Below are 27,220 nucleotides of genomic sequence, written 5' to 3' on the forward strand. Positions count from 1 at the left end.
TGGTAGGTGGGCTCGGGGAACGCCAGCGGATAGGGATGCATAGTCTTGCTGTATTCACCATATGCATGGCCAAGGATTTGAAATAAACCACAATTTTTTTTAATCAACTGATATTAATAGCGGGCATTCCCCCCCCCACACACACACACTGTCCACAAATAACAGGAATGTATCCATCTTTTTCCCTATCTACTTCCCTCTCCCCCCACTTCCTCGTCTACTTCCCTCCTCCCTCACTTCCCCATCAACTCCCCCCCACTTCCCCATCAACTCCCCTCTCCCCCCACTTCCCCATCAACTCCCCTCTCCCCCCACTTCCCCATCAACTCCCCTCCCCCTTACTTCCCCGTCTACTTCCCCCCACCCACAGACCCCCACAACCACCCAGCAAGGGTTTTGGGGATGAGGCCCAATATGGGGACAAGGTGTTTTGGGGGGGACCCCAAGAAACCCTCTCCATGTCGAGGGCATGTGTCCTGGTATGGTTCTGGAGGGGGGCGCTCTTTCGTCCCTCCCCTTTTTTCCTACAGCCTGCCAGGTTGCATGCTCAGATAAGTGTCTGGTATTGATTTTGGGGGGACACCCACGCCATTTTATTTTTATTTTGGGGTGGGTTTCCCCTTAAAATCCATAGCAGACCTTAAGGGCCTGGTAATGGACTTCCAGGGGGGGGTGATAATACATTACAGCCGCAAGCAATTTTAAATTCAATTTTTTCTTTTATAAACACGGGACAGATGCCCTACCTTACAGGCAGACTAAGGGGACCCCCCGGCATGATATTTAAAGGAATATTTCAGTTTTATTGTTTCACTTTAAGCATTATTAAAATCACTGCCCCCGAAAAAAACAGACATTTTTAAAACTTGTTTTGCAGGGCAGGACCCGGGTCCCCAAACACTTTTTATGACAATAGCTTGAATATAAGCCTTTAAAATTAGCACTTTCAATTTCTCATGTTCGTGTCCCATAGACTTTTGCCTGTTCGCAAGTTCTTGTGCGAACCGAACCGGGGGTGGGGGGGGGGGTGTTTGGCTCATCCCTAATGATAACTATTCATGCTCTTTATTATTGTATATATTAGATAGATAGTTAGGATATAAGGCTGATGTTTATATTTCCCTCAATTGTTTGGGTGGTATACCACACATAAATTGTACATAATGTCTGATATTTATCTGCCTTGTGTGAACTACCATTCACTTATGTATATGTTACATATGTTTATTTCATGTGGTACGCCCCTTGTATTACTGTGATTATTATTCCTTTCCTTGTTTCCCCACCCATCCCAGCTTTTGCCAGGACATTCGTTCTCAGGCTTGAGGGCTCAAATTATTATTATTTTTCTGCAAAACTATGAGATGTAGTTTTCTAGGCAGGGGGAGGATGTAGCACCCTGATGTTTAGGCAGGGTTGCTCCTAAATGTATTTGCCGAGTGATATATGCCATGGCCAATTGTTAGGGGCATAGGCATGCACACAGGGTGTGCCGGATGTGTCTGGGCACACCCTAATTACCCCATGTGCATTAGCATTATCCAGGAACAGCACCATGTGGGTGGTTGAGGGTGCCAGTGGTCAGTGTAAATGCCCCCATTATATTAAAGTCTAAGTTCAACCTTAGGAACACATTACATCCATATTTAGGGTGTGCCGTAATATGCTCTCAATCAACTGTCTCCCACCATCAGAGCACCCTTCCTGTGACAGCATGTGGTGTTCATGTGTGTTTGAACTTTGGAGTGCACACCCTAATGCAATAGGCTGCGCACACCTATGGTTAGGGATCAATTGATCTCACCCTAATTCTGGAATTGCTGCACCTCTCTCTTCTGGAACTAGGTGGCCGGGTATCTGGTGGCATTAGATAAGACAAGGGCATTGCAAAGAAAGATTAGGAATAGATATGGTGTCTCAAACAATGGGCAGGAATTTTCTTGAATCCCTTGGCCTGCTGGGAGAGCCTATTTATTTGGGTGAGGTCAGGTGATCGGTGTTCTGTGCCTGTAGCTGAAGCAAGTACCAGAGCAGCATTCTCACCAACCGGGGACAGTGAAGAATTGGGAAACTTCAGTAGGTTTCAAGCCAGGGACCCAACCAGCAGAGGTGATGCTTGCAGAGAAGCCTTGTGTGCCAAGTCAGGGACCGAGCCAGCCAGCGAGGTGACAGTTGAGGGGTATCTGTGAGTGCCAAGCTAGGGACCCAGCAGGGAGGCGGGGGTGACTCTTGATGAAGATACTGAGTGAGAAGGTTGGAAGAGCTCAGGGGTTTCAGTGGCGGTGGATCAACAAGTCCAGTGAGAGAGACTGGGAGATCAGTGGAGTGAAGATCTACAAAAGGAGATTGTAGAGGAAGTAAAGAAGTTTGTTACAACTTGTGTTAGAAACTGTTATAAGACTGTTGCCATAGGAGATGGCTTCCTTACTCGTGCAGATGTGGTGTCTTGCTGGATGCCTTTCCCTGCATGGCTGTCTACCTATAGAAGTCTCAGAGTCTGCCAAATAACATTGCAACTACTAAGGGTGTCCTGGCCCCAACCCTCTCTCCCATAGTTCTGTTCAAGAGACCATAAATCTCTTGGCATTCAAGAAGTGTCTGGTGCCCATTAATCTACTTTATTTTGCACCCACCATGTCTCATAACCCACTCTGCATAGAAGGATGTCAGCTGTGCCTAACTCTGGAGGGTCTCATTAGACCAAAGGGGGCCCGGAACCTTACTACATTATAATTGATGTCATTTTTATTATATTTTCAGAGTGGAAACCTCAGTAATTCTGAAGTTGATGTTAAAGAAGAGATAAAAGAAGAGGATGATGTGGAGGATGGGGTGATGGAGGAGTCAAAGTTCCTAAAAGAACACAAAGATCTGTACCAGGACACCATGGTGGAGACATCCAGCTACATGAACCCCCCAGAGAGATGTCACCATCCTCTGTATTCCCGGGATTCCACACAGGAAGATCTCACCATCCCTCATTATTACAAGGTTGGTGGGATGGAGCATCTAGAACATGGATGGAGATGTGTGGATTTTATATCTGTGATGTCACAGTAATAAATCTTCTATCTTACAGATGATATTTTCTCTCATTTTCCTGATTTAGAGTGGAGATCCAATCGATATAGAATTTGAGGTGAAATCAGAAGAAGAAGAGAGGTATGTGAGGGATGATCAGCAGTCTATGGAGGAGGATGGAATAACGGGGACATTTATAGAGGAGGACACTCCTACAGAGATCAGCACAGGTGGGTCATTAACACCAAATCCATTCCTCCACCCATACTGCTCACTGATTGGTCCAGAGTAGGGCGGGGGCTGGGTGATATCAGCCTGTAATCCCCTGGTCACTTTCCTGAGCTGTGTTCCCCGTCCTGTATTCCTGGATTTCTCTCGGATAATCTTCCTTCTCTGTGCTGCAGACACAGTTCATGTATCTAGGATGGATTTATGGAGATTCGGGGGGTTCAGCTGGCAGCAAAATGTTGATTTTCTCTATAGGTGTTGCTTGTCTTAGACATCTGGGGATTGTGTCTTCGGTCTTCTGTCCCATCTCCGGATCTAGCGAGATCTCTGACAGAGGAATTCTCCCGGGGTTACTAGTTCTGTTGTTTGCTGGCAGTGCCGGGTGGAGGGATATGTCTGTATAGCAGAGGTAGGTAACCTTAACGAGGTGGAGATCTACCTGAACAACATGGATGAGTCAAAGATCACCAGGCACAGTATTGCCCAGTGTCACCTCCTCAAACCTGAGTTATTCCTCTAATTGCCATACTACTGTGTCACAATAGTGTGCATTGCACCGCAATCATGGGTGTAAATCAGGTGGTGAGGAGGCAACATATCACCTCCTCACCACCTGTCAACACACACTTGGATCACTTTTCAGAGGAGCAGCAGTGTACTGCCTGCCAATTATAACCCATTTAAGTAAATAAGGGCATTATGGAGGAGCCCCACAACTTCATGCTTCTGTAAGGTCCAAGGGGTTAAAGCAGGTGGTAAGAAAGCAACAATGCTGCCTGCTTTAACCCCTTATTTTCTGTACTGCACAAGGTTGCAGAGCACTTGCAGAGTGGCCTCATCCACTTGAATGGGTTATGCTTGGTAGGTGCGACACCCACAAACTATGACACCCACCAATCATCAACCACGACATCCACCAACCATGTCACCCACCAACTATGACACCCACCAACCATGACACCCACCAACCATGACACCCACCAACCACGACACCCACCAACCACGACACCCACCAATCATGACACCCACCAACCACCAACCATGACACCCACCAACCATGTCACCCACCAACCACCAACCATGACACCCACCAACCACCAACCATGACACCCACCAACCATGTCACCCACCAACCACGACACCCACCAACCACGACACCCACCAACCACGACACCCACCAATCATGACACCCACCAACCATGTCACCCACCAACCACCAACCATGACACCCACCAACCATGTCACCCACCAACCATGTCACCCACCAACCATGACACCCACCAATCACGACACCCACCAATCACGACACCCACCAACCATGACACCCACCAACCATGTCACCCACCAACCACCAACCATGACACCCACCAACCATGACACCCACCAACCATGACACCCACCAACTATGACACCCACCAACTATGACACCCACCAACTATGACACCCAACAACCATGACACCCACCATCTATGACACCCACCAACCACCAACCATGACACCCACCAACCATGACACCCACCAACTACCAACCATGACACTCACCAACCATGACACCCACCAACCACCAACTATAACACCCACCAACCATGACACCCACCAACTATAACACCCACCATCTATGACACCCACCAACCATGACACCCACCAACCATGACACCCATCAACCACCAACCATGACTCCCATCAACCATGACACCCACCAACCCTGACATCCATCAACCATGACACCCACCAACCCTGACACCCACCAACCATGACAATGCATATAACTCCTGTTGCAGCTACGACATGTGTACACCCCCGGCCACTGCAGCTAAAGGGGATGTGGTTGGGGCAGGGGTGATAAAAACACATTTTTACTATGGGGTTTTACCCCCCCCCAATAATAATGTGATAACATCCTCAAACTTTGGACCCTTAAACAGAAAGTGATAATGGGGGAGGAGCCAATAACCCAATGATGGGGGTCTTCAGGATCAGTCCAGTCTTCATCTTGGTTGTTCTCCCCCATCCTCACTCTCTGACCTCTGGTGGGGCTCAGCCCCGCTGTTATTCATGACTAAATCAGGGAGTTCAGGACTTCTTGTGTTGGGAAGATGGCAATGAGTGATAGAGGGGGAGGGGACACTCGTCCTATAATCCCCTCATCACTGTCACTCCTATAATAGACAGTTCTCGTTGTGTCCTCACTCTCTGACTAAGGTCCATGAATAAAGAAATGATCTGGTAGGAGATCAGAGGACCCATTTACTAGTTACCTTCAGGGGGGAATTGTAAGATCCTCAGAGACAAAGCTGCCTGATGTGGGCGGAGTCCTGGTTTAGGGGAACCAATCAGCTGATGTCTAGTAATAATCTTTGTATTTCTATTTTAGTAGATGGACGGGAGATGAGGAAAACCTCAGAGGATTGTCTCACTTTGTCTCCAGACTGTGAAGTAGAAGATGAGGACATCACACAGTATAGTCCAGGAGAAAACCCGACCACCTCAAATGTCCATCCGGCACCACACAGTGTAGATGGACCATTGTCTTCCTCTGATCCTGAGGAACCTCAGACTGTGCGGGACGGGGCCGTCCTTCCAACAGAGAAGAGGTTTTCCTGTACTGAGTGCGGGAAGTGTTTCCATTATAAATCCCATCTTATTGTGCATATAAGATCTCATACAGGAGAGAAGCCGTATTCCTGTCCTGAGTGCGGGAAATGTTTTTCATATAAGTCCCATCTTTCCACACATCAGAGATCTCACACAGGGGAGAAGCCGTATTCCTGTCCTGAGTGCGGGAAATGTTTTTCAGACAAGTCCAATCTTTCCACACATCAGAGATCTCACACAGGGGAGAAGCCGTATTCCTGTCCTGAGTGTGGGAAATGTTTTTCAGACAAGTCCAATCTTTCCACACATCAGAGATCTCACACAGGGGAGAAACCGTATTCCTGTTCTGAGTGAGGGAAATGTTCCTCACTGAAGTCCTGTCTTCCTGTACATCAGGGATCCCACACAACCCTTGAGGTGTATTAGTGCCTTGAGTGCGGGAAATGTCTTCTATATGAATGTTGTTGGACATCACAGGTCTCATGTGGGGAAGAAGCACACCCTGATATACACCTCAGATATACTCCATGGCTGATCTCATCATATAAGAAGCAGGGGGATATATGTGTGGGGAGTGTGTGAAGGGGGTGTGAGTCCCTGGATGTCCTTTATTATTGGCACGTGCACAGGGAGGACTTGTCTCACAAATATCCCACTTATATTGTGTTTTATCACTCCATGTCAATGTGATATGTCTATCTAAACAAGGATGGACAATGTCACTTGTCATGTGTAACACTTTGTATTTTGTAACTGATTGTTCAATATGAGAACTTCCAATAAAAATGATTAAAATATAAAAATGGAGTCATTGCCTTTCATTGATATGTGATGTAAGCTTTGCAAACACTCAGTGTTCTCATTTATTTAATTGTTGAATGAATATGAGAAGAATTCACCCAGCTGTGATGAATGTTGTCCATATTTTTTCATACAGTGATTTCCTATGACCATTGGCTCCCTCTAGTGGTCATAGTGCGGTATTGTTGTGTTTTTACTAATGGAAGCCTTTTATGAAAAATACTTCATTATGGCCACTAGATGGAGCTGACCGTCATAGGAAATCACTTTGTTAACCACTTCAGCTCTGGAAGGTTTTCCCCTTTCATGACCAGGCCATTTTTATTTGAATTTAACGCCGTGCTAAATAGCATTGGAAATTGCGTGGTTATGCAAAACTTTTTTACAATATATATATATATATATATATATATATAATCAAATATTTTATTGTTACTATTATTATTATTATTATTATTATTATTATTTAAAAAAAATCTAATTTCGTCATAAATTTTGGCTACTTGTCTTTGATAATAACAAAAAATCCCAATAAATGTATATTAATTGGTTTGTGTGAAAGTTGTAGCTTCTTTTTTTTATATATATTTTTTATTGAAAGATTTGTCAAATACAATTCTAGATATACTTTTGTACAATATTCAGCAGCTTTTTAATCAGTGGTACATTGAAGGAGAACATAGTGGGACATTATCCAGCATCTATTTGGTAACATGGTAGTGTGCGTCATTGTTTATGACAGCGGAGTTTTATGCAACTTACATTATGGATCAGAACAACATCTAACTTTATATTGTATCTTAGTAACCGGAAAACCAAAATTCCAGATAACAAGGGGTGTGACATAATTTGTCTAATGTTGATCCAAGGTGCCCACTGGGCGTAAAAACGTGGAGACTTTCCTTCTGTCGTGGCCGTAATCTGCTCATATTTGAAAGTTTCATCTACTTTTTTTTAACAACCTCACTGATGTTTGGGGAATTGGAGGATTTCCATTTATTAGCAATCGTCAGTCTTGCTGCCATCAGGATCTGAATTACCATTGCTCTGAGAGAAGGCGGGTATTGGTCTACATGAATGCTTAGTATGGCCATTCCTGGGTTACCCTTTTTTATGATGCCAGTGGTTTTACATATCAGTTTAACCAGTTCCGGACCGGTGCATGCCGATGTACGTCGGCAGAATGGCACGGGCAGGCATATTGGCATACAGGTACGTCCATTTTTATATGCCGCCCTGCCATTGTGTGTGTGCCACCAGCGGCACGCTTACGTTCCGGTCGGGACCCCCGTGAGTCCGGACGCGGGTCCCCTGGACTCGATCGCCGCGGGGATACCCACAATCGTCTCACGGGGCGGCTGAATGGGGAGATGCCGTTGTAAACAGCATCTCCCCGTTCTGCCTAGCAACAAGTGACGCTGATATCTGCTCCCTGTGATTGGAGCAGAGATCAGTGTTCACTAAAACAAAGCCCAGCCCCCCACAGTTATTAACACGCCCTTAGGAAAATGTAACCCCTACACTGCCACTCCCTGGTTAACCCCTTCACTGCCAGTGTCATTTACACAGGAATCACTGCATTTATATAGCACTGATTGCTGTATAAATGACAATGGTCCCAAAAATGTGTGAAAAATTTCCAATGTGTCCGCCATAATGTCACAATAAAAATCACTGATCGCCGCCATTACTAGAAAAATTATTAATAAAAATGCCATAAAACTATCCCCTATTTTGTTAACACTATAACTTTTGCGCAAACCAATCAATAATCGCTTATTGCAATTTTTTTAACCAAAAATATGTAGAAGAATACGTATCGGCCTAAACTCAGCGAAAATTTTTTTTTTTTATATATTTTTGGGGGATATTTATTATAACAAAAACTAAAATGAATGCGTTTTTTTTTAAATTGTCACTCTATTTTTGTTTTTTAGCGCAAACAATAAAAACCGCAGAGGTGATCAAATACCACCAAAAGAAAGCTCTATTTGTGGGGAAAAAAGGACGTCAATTATGTTTGGGAGGCACGTCGCAAGACTGCGCAATTGTTAGTTAAAGCGACGCAGTGCTGAATCGCAAAAAGTGCTCTGGTCTTAAGCCAGCAAAATGGTCCGGGGCTGAAAGTGGTTAAATGAATGAATGAATGAATGAATGAAATACTTATATAGCGCACAAATGCGAACTGAATCACCTCTAGGCGCTGTGGCGAGCTTTGATCATCTGCTAAAAGAGGAAGGTCTTGAGTTTTTTCCTAAAAGCCAGGTGATTTTCTTCCAGGCGGATGTTTATTGGTAGAGCATTCCATAGCCGAGGCCCTTGGACAGCGAATCTCCGATCCCCCTTGAATTTATACCGGGCTTTGGGCACGAGGAGGAGGTTTTTGTTGGCTGATCGAAGACTGCGGTTTGGTGTGTAATGATTTATTTTCTCCATTAGGTATTGCGGAGCTTCTCTATGCACGCATTTGTGGGTGAGGCAAAGGGTCTTGAACGTGATCCGATTTTTTACGGTTAGCCAATGTAAGCTCCTCAGTGAAGGAGAAATGGAGTCCCAGGGTTTTTTTCCTGTTATCAGCCTTGCCGCCGTGTTTTGGATCAGTTGTAATCGCGCAAGTTGATATTGTGGTAATCCTATGTAAAGCGAGTTTGCGTAGTCCAGTCGTGAATTAATGATTGTTCCAACTACCACTGCTTTGTCATTCTTTGGGATAAAAGGGATGAGTCTGCGAAGCATGCGCAGCAGATGGTGAGATCGACTGACTACTGCTCCTATTTGCGCATCCATTGACATTTGTGCGTCTAAAATAACCCCGAGACTCTTCGCTTTGGTCTTTGGGGAGATAGTCTGCCCAAAGACGGTTGGTGGAGACCAGGAGGTTTTGGTTGCGGGCTTATGATTTGGGTGTAAGATAAGAAGCTCTGTCTTTGATTGGTTCAGCTGGAGGGAGTTGGTGGTCATCCAGTCCTCTATTGATTTGAGGCAGTTTTCAAGTTGTTGTTGGTGATCTTTTTTTCCATTGATCCGGAAATAAAGTTGCGTGTCGTCAGCGTAAGAGTGGAAGCAGAGATCTGAGCATCTGATGATTTGAAGGAGTGGGCGAATGTAAATGTTGAAGAGAACGGGTGACAACGGAGAGCCTTGAGGGACTCCGCAGGTGACTGCCCGAGTTTCGGAGAGGAATTTTCCTAGTTTCACTGTCTGTGACCGATTTTCTAGGAAGGACGCGAACCAATGGAGATCTATGTCTTGGACTCCGGCTACTTCTGTGAGGCGGACGAGTAGAGTATTGTGATCTACTGTATCAAACGCTGCACTTAGGTCTAGCAGTACGAGGAGACACGGCTCTCCGTCATCTGCTGCTTCGAGGGCGTCATCCCAAATCTTGTGGAGAGCTGTTTCTGTTCCATGACCCGGGCGGAAGCCTGATTGCAGCGGGTCCAGGAGTTTGTGAGTATCCAGGTGAAGTTGTAGCTGATGTACTACAGCTTTCTCCATGATCTTAGAAATGGTGTTGAGGCTTGTAATTGGCCTACGGTTGTTTGGATCCTGAGGGTCCAGGTTTGGTTTCTTGAGTAGAGGTTTGACGATGCCTTGTTTGAGGATGCTGGGAACAATCCCTTCGTGGAATGATCGGTTTATGAGGTGGGTTATGGTTGGAGCCACGATGTCGGAGCATTCTTTCAGTAGTTTTGTGGGGATGATGTCAATAGGTGAGGTACTGTCACGCAGTTTATTAATGATGTTTTTTGCGGTGTCTACGGTAATTGGGGATAGTGAAAATTTTGGCGGTTGCGGTATGTTGGTGCGGACATCCTCTTTATGTATTTGCTGGCTGAGGTTGGATGTTTTCTTCTGACAAATTGTTTCCCTGATGGTTTTGACTTTATCGATGAAAAAATCTGACAGTTTGTCACAGTAATCCTGGGATTCGCTTTCTGGGGGTTCTAGGCACACCGGATTCATTGATTGATTAACCAGTTTAAACAGTTCCCGTGGTTGGTTTGCGGCCGTTGCGATTGTATATGAGAAGTGGTCCTTTTTGGCTTTGAAGATTGCTTTCCGATAATTCTCTGTCAGACCTTTGTAGTTAAATAGGTTTTCCTCGGTGGGATTTCTTCTCCATGTTCTTTCCGCTCTTCTGCGTTCTTGCTTTAGTACGGAGAGGGAGCTATTAAACCATCCAGCATTTTTCTTCCTGATGAGAGCCCTGCGTTTTGGTGCTACCGAGTCTGCTGATTGCAGTAATGCCTTGTTCAGGGAGTTGAGTGTTTCCTCCGTAGAGTGGTTTAAGGTTATTGTAGATATTTTTTTGGACAGAGTGGTTTTGAAGGCTTCGGAGTACAGTTTTTTATGCGATCTGGTCCAGTGCGTTGTTACAGGTTTCCGTTTTGCGTTGGTGATGTTGGTAGTGATTTTGAATTTGATGGCGTGGTGATCCGTCCATGGCAGAGTTATGTTGTCGCATATGTTGACGTCGATGTTCTGTTTGAAAATGAGGTCCAGGGTGTGTCCTGACCCATGCGTGGGAGTCTTTATCAGTTGCTGTAGACCCAGTTCTTCTAGTTGATTGATGCAGGCAGTCGCGATGGGGTCTTTAGGCTCGTTTGCCCAAAGGTTGAAATCTCCGAGTGCCAGGAAATTTTTGAATTTTAGGGTGTGCATTGCAAAGGATTCCGTGAGGGGTGAAAGAAGATTGGACTTTGGTCCCGGTGGTCTGTAGCACAGTAGAATATGAGTGGTGTCATGGGGTGTTGGTTGAAAATGTAGCGTAATGTAGCGTAAATACATTTCCCCAGAAGCTCCTGAGATTGGGGCATTCCCATATCATGTGTAATAAAGTTCCTATTTTGCCGCAACCACACCAACATTCCTTAGGACTATCTGTGGAAAATTTTGCAGTAATATAAGGAGTGTAATACCACCTAAGAGGTCGTTTCTGAGCTGATTCCCAATGAGTTATGGATCTCATATAGCAGTAGTTAGATTTAATGGCTTTTTTCCACTGATCCCCTGTAAAGGATACGGATAGGTCCCTTTCCCATTTTGGAAGTGGTGCTACTTTAGTAAATTGGTTCTTTTGCTGTAGCAGGTTGTAAATGAGAGAAATGCCTCTGGTAAGTTTTGTCGTATCAGTCCAGAATTCCCAACCCTGATGTGGGATTTTGATAGGTGTTAAAGGGTGCAACCTTAAAGAAGATGTGATTCTTATATATATGAACTGATCTGACATGGGAAGGGAGTATTTTTGAGCTAATACTTTAAAAGAGATGACTCTGCCCCGCTCCATCAAGTCTGTGAATAATGTGATTTCTTTTTGTTCCCAGGACGTTAGTGTAAGGTCGTCAATATATCTACACATTGAGGATAGAGGAATGGGAACCTCAGTAGGGGTGGGGTTATGTTCCATGTCCTGATAAAAGTTCCTCCAGGTGTCCATTATAGACATGTGCATTTCGTTTCATTCTGAATTCAAAATTCGGAGGAATTTTCATTATTCGGACATTCAGATGCATCTGAATTACCGAATTACAATGCTAACGAATTCAACCCGAATTCGGACAAAATTTGAATCGAATTCGAAAAAAAGAATTTGAATATGAAAACAATTTGAATCAAATTCGAAAACAATTCTAGTCCATTCTAACTAGAAAACAATTTGAATTGAATTTGAATAAAAACTGAAAAAATATATAAATCGATTTCTAAAAAAGAATACAGTAAAATAGAATATAAAATAATAACACAATACAATGAGAATCAAAGATAGTAAAGAACAGAATAGAATTTAATAGAATGTAATAAAATACAATAGAAAAATATGACCTTCTGAAATTATAATTTTGAATAGTATAAATTCAAATGCAAGAATAGATTTTAAAATAACTCAACACAATGGAAACTAAAATAATATATATTATATTTTATTATAGTCTATTCTTAGTCTATTATTTTCTATTCTAATATTTTCTATTTAAATTTGATCCAAATTTTTATACTATTTATTTCAGGTACTTATATAGCGCCGTCAATTTACGCAGTGCTTTACATATACATTGTACATTCACATCAGTCCCTACCCTCAAGGAGCTTACAATCTAAGGTCCCTAACTCACATTCATACATACTAGGGACAATTTAGACAGGATCCAATTAACCTACCAGCATGTCTTTGGAGTGTGGGAGGAAACCGGAGTACCCGGAGGAAACCCACGCAGGCACAGGGAGAACATGCAAACTCCAGGCAGGTAGTGTCATGGTTGGGATTTTTACTGCTAGGTGACAGTACTATCCACTACACCACTGTGCCGCCCAATTTATACTAAATTAGAATTTCAGAAGATGGTTATACATATTTATATATATATATATATATAACCATCTTTCGAAATTCGAATTTCCTATAGAATGAATTAGAATAGAAAAGAATAGAATAGAAAAACAATTGAACAGAATAGTAAAAAATATTATTTTATTTATTCCAATCACTGAGTCCAAGCCTTATTCTTCAAGGGGAAACCCTGACCCTAAGCCTAACCCGAACCCCAAGTTGTGGGTTGTCCACTTGCCACAACACCTGCCACAAGTGCCACGTGACATGGTCGCCAGTGCCACGTGACCAGCCACAAGTGCCATGTAACCTGCCACGTGACCAAGTTGTGGATTGTCCACTTGCCAGGTCACCTGCCACAAGTTGTGTATTGTCCACTTGCCACGTCACCTGCCACAAGTTGTGTATTGTCCACTTGCCACATCACCTGCCACAAGTTGTGTATTGTCCACTTGCCAAGACACCTGCCACGAGTGCCACGTGACCGGCTACGAGTGCCACGTGACCGGCCACGAGTGCCACGTGACCTGCCATGAGTGCCACGTGACCAGCCACGAGTGCCACATGACCGGCCACAAGTGCCACGTGACCTTCCACGAGTTGTGGATTGTCCACTTGCCATGTCACCTGCCACAAGTTGTGGGGTTCCTAGCACTAAGTGACCCCGAGATATGGGCAATATGCCAAGTACTTTTCTGCAGCAGAGAATGACATTTTGCGACCCAAATTTGGGGCCACGTATCTCGGGGCCACTTATAGCTAGAAACCCAAAATTTGGTATGCAAACACAGTAGAACTAGAACTACAACATCTCCAAATTTGGGGTTTCTAGCACCAAGTGACCTCAAGGTATGGGGCCCCAAAATGAGAAGTTGATGTGATAGATGTATACAAGTAACTAACCATCTTCCAAAATTTCTAATTCAAATAGAAAAGATTAGAACAGAATAGAAAACAATATATATATAATTTAATAGAATAAAACAGAAAGAATATAAAACCATCTTCTGAAATTTGAATTTCAAATAGAATAAATTTGAATTTCGAATAGTTTGAATTCAAATTGTTTAATTAATAAATTTTAAATTTGGATAGAAAAGATTATAATAAAATATAAAAAAGACTAGAAAAAATAGAACAGAACAGAATAGAATATATTATACTTTATGCTGTTCTGTTCTATTGTTTTTCTAGTCTATTCTTTTATATTCTATTAAAATCTTTTCTATTTAAATCGAAATCATTATATACTAAATTTGAATTTCAGAAGATGGTTTTATATATATATATACTTGTGCCCCTGGTTTGAATGACTCATTGAGCTATAAACCTTTTCTTTAAGGACTACTCCATTATTTTTTTCTCTTTTTCTTTTTCTTTTTCTTTTTCAACATTTCATTATTCTTTTGTTCTTTTTCTTTTTTCCTTTTTCTATTGAATAGATGCGAATTTGCGCACTTATGTGTTGATTCATATGCTTTAGTGGTCGATTAGTCAGGAGACTGCGGTATCCATATATACTCACCTCGCTACAACCCTGTTATTTAAAAATGAGAATAAACTCAATATATAAATTCTTCCTATTCTATTTTATTTCAGCTCTAATTTGTTCAGCTGTATATTCTATCTTTGAAGAAAACCTCTAAATTATAACTTTAGGAGCAGTAGGATGAGACACCTTAGGACTGAAGCTTGTACGGGCGCTCTGGGCCTTATTACAGTCTCGCACTAATTTGATCCTTTGGAACGCGGCTGTATTTATGTAAGTCCCCTTTCGTTCCAGCACTCTGTTGGCTAACATATGCCTTATATTATAGGATTATCTCCCCTCCATATAGAAGCAGCTATGCCTGCTCCTCAATGAAGGTTGATTTACATCCTTCGCTGTGACATATCAATGAGCAGATTGGTTGAACACCGGCACTGTTCCTTTCCACTGATGTTAGTATCAGAGCCTAGTGATGTTACACTCTCATTACCGGTTTTTTCCCCCCACTGCCCTTCCATTCTAATCTATGCACAGTTTCTCATAGATTCCCCCAGCGTATTTGGCATATTCTGTGTTTATGGTTTCACACAGATGCAGGTAGGTGCATTTTGGGAAGTTTCCGTTTTGCCAGTACTGTGGGTGGCGATTTGGATTTTCCAAAATGGCCGCCGTGCACGGGTGACGACGGTTTACGTCACCCCGCGCATGCGCGGCACACCCCTCGGCTCTTTCCGAAACTTAGTGTGGAAATATTTTCGCCCGCCCACCGGGGGCGTTTCCAGACGCTGCCGAGTTGGGAGGAGGGCTTCATAAGGCAGCAGCTGTCTGCCTTTTTCTCATTCAGTGGAGGACTGGATACTTGCAAGTTTGTTTGTGTTATCAGGTATGTTGATGGATTCTCTGTGATATTTAGCTCAATCCTTATTCTGGACACTGAACCTTTACTCAGCAATACATTGTAACTAATTCTTGGTATTGTCTGCTGGTCTGTTTCTTTCTTGTATGCACACCAGATTCGATAGCCCTATGGGAATATTAAGCCCATTCCTACTTGGTATGAAAGTGGCTAGGAGGATATCTCCCCTGTTTATCCTGGATATCGTGATTTATCTGTGGTAGCTCCTGATCCCTAAATATTGGTTCAGGCTCTCTAGTGTGGATCTTATCAGGTAATTGATTTTCAATATATTATTTAAAACTAATTTTAACCCATGCAGCTTCTTTTTGAAGTTGCAAAATTAGAGCGACTTTTTGTAGCATATATGTAAGATTTCCTAACCCTTATTGGAAATCTTTCTCTTTTCTTTTATTAGCATATATGTAAACTATTATTTGAAGCACCTCCTTGCAAGCTTCCACAGCCTGGATGTCCCTTTTTTCCTATTTTTCCTATTTTTATTGAGGATCTTCATACTCTATTGCAATACGTGATCTTTTTGAGGTGTGCGAACACACAGTAGGTGAGTGTATGATCCCTCAGTCTCCTAGATTATTGAACAACCCAAATATATTGTCCCCCCCTTCTATATTTCATCCACATATATATCTATATTTATCGTAGCAATCAGTTTAAATTGTTTGTCTTTTTCTATTAGTTTATTGTAAATAATGGCACATGTATTATTTAACCATCACTTTGTGTATGTGTTTATCCATGCAGTTTTACCCTTGTCAATAATACCCAAAGCTCCTGAAGAAACTCGCTTTATGAGTGAAACATGTCGAGCATCTTACTACATTGACTGAGTTTACTAGTGATCTTTCCTGATCCGAATGTATTGTATGGATATAATTATGTATTTATTGTGTTGTTTTAACAAAAATTTGATATTTTTTGTATAATAAAAAAATTCTTTTTGAAAAAAACATTTTTTCTCTCTTAAAAAAACTCTTTGAGTGATTGCTACTTGACCTTTTGGTTAATATATGAATTGTTTGATACCGGTAAAAGTCCCGTTGAGGTTAGTTACCTCCCCCTCTGTTTCTCTTTTCAAATTTGAATTTTGGGATGTGGTATCATCTTGTTTGGTTGGCTTCCCTTCATTTTTTAACAATGCAATACATAAGTTTATGGGTGTGTTTTTTTTCGAATGTTGGGGTGGAGAGACAATGTGCATGGGGGGGCAAGATTTTTTTTTTGCCCAGGGCCCAATCAATAGTAAAGACGGCCCTGATGGTACCTGGATCTTTCAGCCGCTTCGGCAATACCATAAGAAATGCGGATTCACTAGTGTCCATACAACTTCAGCTCCCAGGCTCTTCCCGAGCAGCCAGCTTCTTGGCCCTCCTCCGAAGAGTCTCCTGGTTGCTTGTATGAGTTGACGTGCCTCTCCAATCCTGAGAGGACACCGGGACACCTCAGAATCCTCCTTCAGTTACTGGGCCTCAAACTAGCCAGTGCCAGTGCCTCTGGGGCTGGTCAGGGTGACCATGCTTACGGGGGGCAGCAGACACTCCTGGGTCTGGGACCCCTCATGGGGGTTGGTCCGGACCGGAACCAGAAATCAAACAGCAAGCCGGACCCTGAACACGTGACTTCAACATCTTAAATACCCCTTCCCAGACTACACAGCGGGGCCAGAGGCGCCCACTGATTGGCTCTGAGAAAGATTGGTACCTAACATGTCCAACCAGGCTTGGTTCTCGGCCTGTCACAGGTGCCTCACTGCACCTATGACCAGGCAGAACTCCAGTACAGCCCAGCCAAACTGATGCCGGTGTATGCCCATGTTGATGACCGATTGTGTCAAAACGCGTCGGACAGCATTACTTGCACCCCACATTGCTTTTTTCTTATCAATTCTCTTTTTTTTGTGATCACTTTTTATATTTGTACAATATGTATACTTTTTAATAAAACCTATCGGGTTTTTTTGACCTACACTATCCGGAGCCCCCCTTTTTTTGTTCTTTTTCTGTTTTATATACCATCCGCATGAGCCCTTGTTTGAAAGTGGAGTGGATTGCCCTTGAGTGGGAAAATATCGGTTGGCAACTACCGGGAATATCTACCCCCACCCGGGACCGAGGACGCCTATAAGAGGACTACAGACTACGACCTATCCCATCAAAAGCTGGAATACAATCCTCCGGGATTACAAGCGCTTTAGACCCACTGTTGTAGGACATGCGGGTCCAACATTTCTGGTAAGAGTACCTACTTTACATTTATCGAGTGTCGTGTCGTCAGATACTACTACAGACAAACAGATTGTTCCCGCTGGTCTTGTAGCCACTCTGGCCCATGTTCTATATCAGAAGATTGGCCACTCTTGCTTGTTATAATAAGAGGACTCCTCTATAGACTGATGAACTGACAATGATTTATTTTCCAGAATTCACGCTATGTAATCCCATTGTTACTACATTACACATTTACAATTGTATTCATAGTGCACTGGGCATTGCACATTGTACACAATGGTGTTCACGTTTATCTCACAGTAAGCATGAGACCTTTTTTCTTTCAGCACAGGTGGTTTATATTCACTCTACAACTGTTTTGAGTTTTTTGGTGCTTAACTTTTTAGCATTAAATTTTTTGTTTCACACTTGTATAGAAGGAGACATTGTTGCAATAAGTGTTAATGGGTTGAGAACAAATTTAATAAATATGTTTATGAAAAATATTAGCGCTCTTCCTACACAGTACAATATTTCCCAAATAGATGAATTTCCATGGGAAAAATGGGCAAATATAATTCAAAAGGATAAAGGTTTATTAATAGCTTTGGCTAAGGAATTGCAGAATGCAGAAGTATTGTTTAAACATGAACAAGGAAATTTGCAAGAAATATCACATCAATGGTCAGAATTTTCAGGAAGTAATTGGTGGAAAAAATTAGTAATAGTGTATCAATTTGGGGAAAAACTTTGATAACTTCAGCAGCAGGAAATATTTTATCACATCCTATTGTTATTCTTTTTATTATTATTATGTTATTTCTTATATTCCAGTTATGTTTGATGTTTAGAATGAAAAAATTATATTATCGAATTAGAAGTGAAATTAGGAAAGGAGATGATTTATTGCAAAATAAACTTAAAAGGAGAATGAGTTTTGGAGTTACGGATTCAGTTACACATGAGAGAACATTTGGAGTTAGGGCACTTTCACACCACAACAGCCATAGTGTCGGCGGTAAAACTGCGCTATTTTTACAACGTTACGACTGCATTTTACCATGTTTTTGGGGTGCTAGCGGGCGTTTTAATGGTGTTTTACAAGCACTATTGAAGCATGGGCATCAAAGAACCACCCCACCTCCCTACATCACTTCCTGTTTACTTCCTGGTACTTGTGAGGTGAGGGAGGATACAGAAAGAAGATGAAGTTCATGGAGCTTCTCTTGATGTTTGTGCTACTGTATTGGGAAAATATCCACCAACAGAGGCAGCAACGTCGGTATTGGGTTCATCCCATCCTCCAAACACACAGCTCTATTGGGCAATTTGTGTTGCTATATGAGCACCTAAGAGTACACCCAGACAAATTCAGAAACTACACTCGAATGAGTATTGGAATGTAAGTATAAATATCCTAATCCCACTCCCGCTAGACCCATAATCCCTAACACTAATCCCACTCCCACTGGTCCCAAATCTCCAACCCTAATCCCACTCCCACTGATCCCATACCCCTAACCCTAATCCCACATCCACTGGTCCCAAACCCCTAACCCTAACCCTAATCCCACTCCCACTGGTCCTAAACCCCTAACCCTAACCTTAATCCCACTGGTACCAAACCCATAACCCCAATCCCACTCCCACTAGTCCCAAATCTCTAAACCTAATCCCGCTCCCACTAGTCCCAAATCTCCAACTCTAATCTCATTTCCGACTGGTCCCATACCCCTAACCCTAACCCTACTCTCACTGTTCCCAAATCCCTAACCCTAATCCCACTCCAACTGGTCCCAAACCCCTTATCCTAACCCCAATCCCACTCCCACTGGTCTCATACCCCTAACCCTAACCCTAATTGCAATCCCACTAGTCCCAAATCCCTAACCCTAATCCCACTCCAACTGGTCCCATACCCCTAACCCTAACCCCACTCCCACTAGTCCCAAATCCCTAACCCTAATCCCTCTCCCACTGGACCAAAATCCCTAACCCTAAACCCGCTCCCACTAGTCCCATAATCCCTAACACTAATCCCACTCCCACTGGTCCAATACCCCTAACCCTAACCTTAATCCCACTGGTACCAAACCCATAACCCTAATCCCACTCCCACTAGTCCCAAATCTCTAAACCTAATCCCGCTCCCATTAGTCCCAAATCTCCAACTCTAATCTCACTCCGACTGGTCCCATACCCCTAACCCCACTCTCACTGGTCCCAAATCCCTAACCCTAATCCCACTCCAACTGGTCCCAAACCCCTTACCCTAACCCCAATCCCACTCCCACTGGTCTCATACCCCTAACCCTAACCCTAATCCCAATCCCACTAGTCCCAAATCCCTAACTCTAATCCTACTCCAACTGGTCCCATACCCCTAACCCTAACCCCACCCACACTAGTCCCAAATCCCTAACCCTAATCCCTCTCCCACTGGACCCAAATCCCTAACCCTAAAACCGCTCCCACTAGTCCCATAATCCCTAACACTAATCCCACTCCCACTGGTCCAATACCCCTAACCTTAATCCATCTCCCACTGGTCCCACACTCCTAACCCTAATCCCACTCCCACTGGTTCAATACCCCTAACCCCAACCCCACTCCCACTGGTCTCATACCCCTAACCCTAACCCTAATCCCACTCCCACTAGTCCCAAATCCCTAACCCTAATCCCACTCCAACTGGTCCCATACCCCTAACCCTAACCCCAATCCCACTCCCACTGGTCCCATACCCCTAACCCTAACCCTAATCCCACTCCCACTAGTCCCAAATCCCTAATCCTAACCCTAATAACACTCCAACTGGTTCCAAACCCCTTACCCTAACCCCAATCCCACTCCCAGTAGTCCCAAATCCCTTACCCTAACCCTAATCCCGCTTCCACTTGTCCCAAATCCCTAACCCTAATCCTGCTCCTACTAGTCCCAAATCTCTATCCCTAACCCTAATCCCACTCCCACTGGTCCCATACCCCTAACAATAACCCTAATCCCACTCCCATTGGTCCCAAACCCCAAATCTCCAACCCTATTCCCACTCCCACTGGTCCCAAATCTCCAACCCCATTCCCACTCCCACTGGTCCCAAACCCCTAACCTTAACCCTAATCCCACTCCCACTGGTCCCAAACCCCTAACCCTAACCCTAATCCCACTCCCATTGGTCCCAAACCCCTAACCCTTATTCCACTCCCACTAGTCCCAAATCTCAAATATCTAACCCTAATCCCGCTCCCACTAGTCCCAAATCCCAAATCTCAAACTCTATTCCCACTCCCACTGGTCCCATACCCCTAACCCTAATCCCACTCCCACTAGTCGCAAACTCCTAACCCTAACCCTAATCCCACTCCCATTAGTCCCAAACCTCTAAGCCTAATTCCACTCCCACTAGTCCCAAATCTCAAATATCTAACCCTAATCCCGCTCCCACTAGTCCCAAATCCCAAATCTCAAACTCTAATCCCACTCCCACTGGTCCCATACCCCTAACCCTAATCCCACTCCCACTAGTCCCAGATCACTAACCCTAATCCCACTCCAACTGGTCCCAAACTCCTTACCCTAACCCCAATCCCACTCCCATCAGTCCCAAATCCCTAACCCTAATTCCACTCCCACGGGTCCCAAACCCCTAACCCTGTAACCCTAATCCCACTCCCACTAGTCCAAAAATCAAAAACCCACAATAGCCTAAACATATTACCTAGTTTCTGTCCCAAATTTGACTTTCTTCTGGATATGTTGTTGCCTGCCCTACTGAGACATGATACCCACTACATAGAGGCAATACCTCCATGTGAACGTTTGCTTATAACACTAAGGTAAGTTCATAATGGTATATATAAGAAGACAAATTAATAAAGTATATCATGAATTTAATAAAGAAAACATAATTTTAAAAACAAATATTTATTTGTAAACTGTAGAAAATTGAATATATTGCAATAAACTAGTATACACCAGTTAAACAACTGAATTATTATTTTTGTAAATATAACCAATATTAACAGTTTGAAAGTTATATTAAAGAAAACAACAATAATCTAACAAAAAACAATATATTACAGGTCGTGATATAAGGGAGGGGTGGGACTGCTCTCGAGGGGGGTGAGATTGGTTATGCTGTGCCCTATACATGGGGAAACGGGCAGTGTCATAGGTGGGAGTAGGTGGGATGGGATACATTGTTGGTCCGGGGTACTGGATAGAAGCTGGAGCAGGGTAATGTAGGTTGGAAGGGCCAGGATATTGTATATTTCTATAATCATAATTTGTATACGTATCATTATTTGGAAATCTGGTCTGGAGGTTGAACAACTTCTGTTTTGATATGTTTCAATGACACGAAGAATGTCACTTCTCATGGCACACTGCCATTTTTTGTCCACTGAATCAATAAGTGGTATTAAACTGCGGGTAAAGGCAGCACTAATCCCCCATGTCTTTATGATGTGCAGCTAACATCTGCTTCACCACCTTCACAAAGTCCTCACATTGCTGTTGTTTAGTGTTTCTTTATCGTGCTGGCTCCGGTTCGTTAGCCATCGGACTGCCTGGCTCATTTTTGTCAAATGAAGGACAATTCGACATTGGAGGACCAGCCACATCCTCCTGCTGCTCAGTATCTTGCTCGTCTTCTGTTGCCGAGTCAACATTGCATTTGGTTCTGAAAAGAAATATAAGAAATATATTTCTTATAAAAGAAAAGAAATAAAGAAAAAAATAATCAATCAATATATATATATATATATATATATATATATATATATATATATATATATATATATATATACGTAACTCAAAAATATATACTTACTCTCTCATATCCATGACAGGTTTGAGAAACTGAAGTTCCATAAAATGACAGAACACTCTTGTTTTTTTGGCACATGATCCGCTTCTTATTTGTAATTGTTTCTTGGGCTCCCTCCTATAATTGTCTTTCAATGTTTTCCATCTTTTTTAAGTTGTTCAACTGAAAGATATTAAATTATATCATGTTTTTATTTACAGATATCTTTCCACTGGTAATAGCTATACATCACTGCAATATGAATATCACATAGGCATATCCACAATTAGTGAGATAGTGAAGGTAACGTGTGCTGCTATATGGAATCTAAAGACAGAATTCATGCCATTACCGAATAAAGGCAAATGGAAAGATGTTGCCGATCGCTTCTGGAGTAAAACAAAATTTCCTAACTGCCTGGGAGCTATCGATGGAAAACACATTAGGGTTATTAAACCCTGTCACAGTGGAAGCAGATATTTTAATTACAGGAAGTATTTTTCGATTGTTCTTATGGCTGTTGTTGATGCAGACTACAAATTCCTATATGTAGATATCGGATCATATGGAAGTTGTGCAGATTCAACTGTTTTTCAAAATTCTAAGTTCGGAAGGAGTGACAAACAAATTAGATTTACCAGAGAACAAACCACGACCTGAGACTGAAAATCCTGATATGCCTTTTGTGTTTGTGGATGATGAGGCATTCGCTATTAATGAACACCTAATGAAGCCCTACTCACAGAGGAATCTCGACCCATGGAAGAGAGTGTTCAATTACCGTCTCTGCCGTGGGCGCAGGCTAGTAGAATGTGCTTTTGGAATTCTTGCCAACAAATGGCAAATTTTCCACAAGCCAATTAATTTGAAAATTGAATATTCAATGAAAGTCATAAAAGCAGCATGTGTTTTACACAGCCAGGTACGAGAGAGAGATGGTGTCAATTTTGAGGACACTTTGTCACACAATTTGGAACCGGCTGACTTTGTCCATGTTCGAGGTCCAACTGTTGGATTCACAGTCAGGGATAAATTGGCTGATTATTTCATGAGCCCTGCTGGTGAATTTAGCTGGCAGGGAGATATGATTTAATCCTTTTTGCAATCCCCGATTGAACAAAAACATGTCTCCTATTCATAGATAGATGTTATATATAAGTTGTGCCCCGGTGTGGTCCTCGGCCAAACTGGAGGATCTTCTCCTGCGTGTGTAATGTTTGGTCTCTACATGGGCAAGTTTATATGTCATTAAAAATTCAATAAACAATATTCTATTTAACGGTTTATACTTGAGTATATACGGTATTTATTGTAACTGTTAATTTTTCATTAGCTTAGAACGATTTTTTATTCTGTATAACCACAATTTCTCAAATACTAAACTTTGTGTCTCTTTCTTGTATGATATAGTATGTTGATAAGATTACATATTGTTTGATTATTTGTGTCATGTAATAAACATAATACAATTAATTTTTGTTTCCTTTTATATGTGTAACAAATAACTTAAAAACATCACTGCAAAATGGAAAATGCAATTGGCCCTCCCTTGTTGATACTAATGTAGTGCTAATTACTTGCTTACAAGCAAGCTGACAATTATTTACACATATATATTATCTATTTTTCTGCTGCTTATAACCCTACGTGTGATTTGCTCCTGAAGACGTGCAATTTAAAGCGCGGAACATGTCGAGCCACTAGGTCAACCATAACTTGGACCCAAACGCCTAACAACACTCCTGTGACAAGACCCAACATATTTTTAATTCATCTTTTATATTCATTGCTGAAACTTGTATTGTATTGTATTTTTGTATTTTATAGTCAACTATGAGCTTCATTGGAGATTGGGATTTGGGAACAGTGTGAGTGGGATTAGGGTTAGGGGTTTGGGACCAGTGGGAGCGGGATTAGGGTTAGAGATTTGAGATTTATGACTAGTGGGAGTGGGATTAGGGTTAGAGATTTGGGACTAGAGGTAGTGGGGTTAGGGTTAGAAATTTGGGACTAGAGGTAGTGGTGTTAGGGTTAGGGGTTAGGGACTAGTCAGAGAGGGATTAGGGTTAGGGTTAGGGGTTTGGGACTAGTGGGAGTGGGATTAGGGTTAGGGATTTGGGACTAGTGGGAGTGGGAGTGGGATTATGGTTAGGGTTACAGTTTTGGGACTAGTGGGAGTGGGATTAGGGTTAGGGTTAGGGATTTGCGACTAGTGGGAGTGGGATTAGGGCTAGGGTTAAGGGTTTGGGAACAGTGGGATTAGGGGTAGGGTTAGGAGTTTGAGACTAGTGAGAGCGGGATTAGGGTTAGGGATTTGGGACTAGTGGGAGTGGAATTAGGCATAGGGTTAGGGGTTTGGAACTAGTGGGAGTGGGATTAGGGTTTGATTTAGGGGTTTGGGAACAGTGGGAGTGGGATTAGGGGTAGGGTTAGGGATTTGGGACTAGTGAGAGTGGGATTAGGTTTAGGGATTTGGGACTCGTGGGAGTGGGGTTAGGGTTAGGGATTTGGGACTAGTGGGAGTGGGGTTAGGAATTTGGGACTAGTGGGAGTGGGATTATGGTTAGGGTTAGGGCATTTGCGACTAATGGGAGTGGGATTAGGGTTAGGGGTTTGGGAACAGTGGGAGTGGGATTAGGGTTAGGGTTAGGGATTTGTGACTAGTGGGAGTTGGACTAGGGTTAGGGTTAGGGGTTTGGGAACAGTGGGAGTGGGATTATGGTTAGGGTTAGGGATTTGGGACTAGTGGGAGTGGGATTTGGGTTAGTGGTTTGGGAACAGTGGGATTAGGGTTAGGGATTTGGGACTAGTGGGAGTGGGATTAGGGTTAGGGGTTTGTAACTAGTGGGAGTGAGATTAGGGTTAGGGTTAGGGGTTTGGGAACAGTAGGAGTGGGCTTAGAGGTAGGGTTAGGGATTTGGGACTAGTGGGAGTGGGATTAGGGTTAGGGTTAGGGGTTTGTAACTAGTGGGAGTGAGATTAGGGTTAGGGTTAGGGATTTGGGACTAGTGGGTGTGGGGTTAGGGTTAGGAATTTGGGACTAGTGGGAGTGGGATTATGGTTAGGCTTTGGGATTTGCGACTAGTGGGAGTGGGATTAAGGTTTGATTTATGGGTTTGGGAACAGTGGGAGTGGGATTAGGGGTAGGGTTGGGGATTTGGGACTAGTGGGAGTGGGATTAGGGTTAGGGATTTGGGACTCGGAGTGGGGTTAGGTTTAGGGATTTGGGACTAGTGGGAGTGGGGTTTGGAATTTGGGACTAGTGGGAGTGGGATTATGGTTAGGGTTAGGGCATTTGCGACTAATGGGAGTGGGATTAGGGTTAGGGGTTTGGGAACAGTGGGAGTGGGATTAGGGTTAGGGTTGGGGATTTGTGACTAGTGGGAGTGGGACTAGGGTTAGGGTTAGGGGTTTGGGAACAGTGGGAGTGGGATTATGGTTAGGGTTAGGGATTTGGGACTAGTGGGATTAGGGTTAGGGGTTTTTAACTAGTGGGAGGGAGATTAGTTTTAGGGTTAGGAGTTTGGGAACAGTAGGAGTGGGCTTAGAGGTTGGGTTAGGGATTTGGGACTAGTGGGTGTGGGTTTAGGGATTTGGGACTAGTGGGAGTGGGATTAGGGTTAGGGGTTTGGGAACAGTGGAAGTGGGATTAGGGGTAGAGTTAGGGATTTTGGACTAGTGGGAGTGGGATTATGGATAGGGTTAGGGCATTTGCGACTAGTGGGAGTGGGATTAGGGTTAGAGTTAGGGATTTGGGACTAGTGGGTGTGGTGTTAGGGATTTGGGACTAGTGGGAGTAGGATTATGGATAGGTTTACGGATTTGTGACTAGTGGGAGTGGGATTAGGGTTAGGGGTTTGTAACTAGTGGGAGTGAGATTAGGGTTAGGGTTAGGGGTTTGGGAACAGTAGGAGTGGGTTTAGAGGTAGGGTTAGGGATTTGGGACTAGTGGGAGTGGGACTAGAGTTACGGTTAGGGGATTGGGAACAATGGGAGTGGGATTAGGGTTAGGTTTATGGGTTTGTAACTAGTGGGAGTGAGATTAGGGTTAGGGTTAGGGGTTTGGGATCAGTAGGAGTGGGTTTAGAGGTAGGTTTAGGGATTTGGGACTAGTGGGAGTTGAATTAGGGTTAGGGGTTTGGGAACAGTGGAAGTGTGATTAGGGGTAGAGTTAGGGATTTGGGACTAGTGGGAGTGGGATTATGGTTAGGGATCTGGGACTAGTGGGCGTGGGATTATGGTTAGGGTTAGGGCATTTGTGACTAGTGGGAGTGGGATTAGGGTTAGAGTTAGGGATTTGGGACTAGTGGGTGTGTTGTTAGGGATTTGGGACTAGTGGGTGTGGAAATATGGATAGGGTTAGGGATTTGTGACTAGTGGGAGTGGGATTTGGGTTAATGGTTTGGGAACAGTGGGATTAGGGTTAGGGATTTGGGACTAGTGGGAGTGGGATTAGGGTTAGGGGTTTGTAACTAGTGGGAGTGAGATTAGGGTTAGGGTTAGGGGTTTGGGAACAGTAGGAGTGGGCTTAGAGGTAGGGTTAGGGATTTGGGACTAGTGGAAGTGGGACTAGGGTTAGGGTTAGGGTATTGGGAACAGTGGGAGTGGGATTAGGGTTAGGGTTAGGGGTTTGTAACTAGTGGGAGTGAGATTAGGGTTAGGGTTAGGGATTTGGGACTAGTGGGTGTGGGGTTAGGGTTAGGAATTTGGGACTAGTGGGAGTGGGATTATGGTTAGGCTTTGGGATTTGCGACTAGTGGGAGTGGGATTAAGGTTTGATTTAGGGGTTTGGGAACAGTGGGAGTGGGATTAGGCGTAGGGTTGG

The 27,220-nt window shown here is 43.3% G+C and overlaps 1 pseudogene; it reads left to right on the forward strand.

The window, feature by feature from the left end:
* LOC143956757 (uncharacterized) overlaps positions 1 to 27,220 on the forward strand; it is a 381,180-nt pseudogene that overhangs the window by 278,177 nt on the left and 75,783 nt on the right.

The sequence above is a fragment of the Lithobates pipiens genome, unplaced genomic scaffold (assembly GCF_037356315.1).
Source record: "Lithobates pipiens isolate NorthernLeopardFrog02 unplaced genomic scaffold, aLitPip1_a1.2 Scaffold_41, whole genome shotgun sequence".
NCBI classification, from domain to species: domain Eukaryota; kingdom Metazoa; phylum Chordata; class Amphibia; order Anura; family Ranidae; genus Lithobates; species Lithobates pipiens.